The sequence below is a fragment of the Pinus tabuliformis genome, chromosome 9 (genome assembly GCF_031772625.1).
Source record: "Pinus tabuliformis cultivar Carrire ecotype Pingquan chromosome 9, CPIR1, whole genome shotgun sequence".
Lineage (NCBI taxonomy): Eukaryota > Viridiplantae > Streptophyta > Pinopsida > Pinales > Pinaceae > Pinus > Pinus tabuliformis.
Genome location: NC_142307.1, coordinates 1,899,437,050 through 1,899,439,081, shown reverse-complemented (window position 1 = coordinate 1,899,439,081; position 2,032 = coordinate 1,899,437,050). Strand labels below are relative to the sequence as shown.

The following is a 2,032-nucleotide window of genomic DNA, read 5'->3' as shown; positions in this document are numbered from 1 at the left end:
TTAATATGATTTATATAATTAATATAATTAATATAAATTATATTAATTTATCTTAATATAATTTAATATAAATTAATTAATATAATTCAATATAATTTAATATAAATTAATTAATACAATTTATAAGATTTTTCAAGATTTTAATATAATAATTAATATAATTAATATAAATTAACTAATATGATTAATATAATTAATAAAATTAAACTCCTTGAATAAGAGGCCAACAAAGCGTAGGATCAAAAAACAAATGCAAAAAAACGACCAAATTAAAATTTAACAGCTTAGCATTCTTAGCAATCTTAATTCCTACACAAAACATAACAGAAAATATTGTTTCGCTCATTTTACCCTAATTGCTCCGCATTCTTCACAGACGAGGAAAAAAATTCCAGAAACGCGAGGGGGCGGTGTCAAGAGACACCATAAAAGAAAGAAGGAAAGAAATCAACAGACTTAGTTGATGAATCCATTTGAAGAATTGATTCAATCAACCGCCGAAGCCGTAGAGGGTCCTGCCCTACCTCTTCAAGGAGTAAACGACATCCATGGCGGTCACTGTCTTCCTTCGGGCGTGTTCAGTGTAGGTGACGGCATCCCTGATAACATTCTCGAGAAAGATCTTGAGAACTCCCCTCGTCTCTTCATAGATGAGACCGCTTATGCGCTTGACTCCGCCTCTCCTAGCCAGCCGTCTGATGGCAGGCTTTGTGATACCCTGAATGTTATCCCTCAACACCTTACGGTGCCTCTTTGCTCCTCCCTTTCCCAAACCCTTCCCTCCTTTTCCGCGACCAGACATCTTTCCTGCTTTTCTTCTTTACCTCTTCTTCAACAACAGATTCAATTCAATGTAATGCTTTGAAATCTTCCGGCTCACCCCTTTTATGGTCACGCATCCACCTGAAAATTCAAATTCCTATGACTTTGGCGCCAAATGAATCTCAGCCGTCAGATTCGCAAGAGCCCATCGACGTCACAAACACACCCACACGCGGATCAACCCAACCAGGGCAAGGATCAATGAAAAGACACCATTGCTCGGCGGACTTTCTTTATTATGAAGAAAGGTAAAATCTAACTCAACGACCGATTGCTGGGCAAAGTTTCTTTCTTATACTTATTACTAATTAATACTGGTTACTAATTAATAGTAGTGAAAAAATCATATAACCTTAAATATATTATTATTATTATTATCTAATTTTAACATCACAGTTAAAAATTTATAAAGACATACATATTCTATTTTTTTGCTGGTTTTGAGCTTGTGACTTTTTAGGAGGAAACACATGCTCTTAACTATTAGGCCCACTCAAAGTGTATATATATATATATATGTGTGTGTGTGTGTGCACTTTAGGATTATGCAATCCTAACGTTGAATATGAATGATTGAGCAAAAGAAGTGTGATGCTTAAATTTTAATTATTTTAATTTTGGAATTTATTTGCACTTTCAGTGTTAAGGTTTGTTGCTTTGTTAAATATTTGTTGCAAATATGACTTTTTTTTGGCTTCAAGCTTGGTAGGGAATCTTGACATTGCAACTTTCAATGTGTTAGTTTTGGGAAATTCACAAGATTATTGGGCTAAGCTCAATCAATTTGTCAAAAAGCTTGAAGAAATTCCCAAGATATTAGTGCACATTGCTCAATCGCATTTGGTGAATCTCAAACTAGCAAATAGGGGCTGGTTGGCTAGTTTAAGGGCATTTGACCCTCCCCCAAATCACTAAATTCATGGATCGACAAAAATTGGAAGACTCTCATTAAAGGCCAACTCTCTGTCTCATTTTGTGGCTATGGATTTTTCATCTTCCTCTTTGAAAATAAGGTAGATCTAATAGTCTACAATTGTCCATACTTCTTGGGCACTCGAGGTTTATACTTGGATCGTTAGATTCCAAACTTTAATTCATAGAATGGCGTTCCCTCAATTGTTTCAGATTGGGTTAAGTTTCTTTATCTCCCTCATCATTGTTGGAACAATGGAACCTTCAAATCTATTGAGAATGTGTTGGGAAACTATAT

General features: G+C 34.9%; 1 pseudogene; it reads right to left on the bottom strand.

The window, feature by feature from the left end:
• Positions 1–490: 490 nt before the first annotated feature.
• LOC149156531 (histone H4-like) lies at positions 491–840 on the bottom strand (annotated as a pseudogene).
• Between the last annotated feature and the right edge of the window lie 1,192 nt (positions 841–2,032).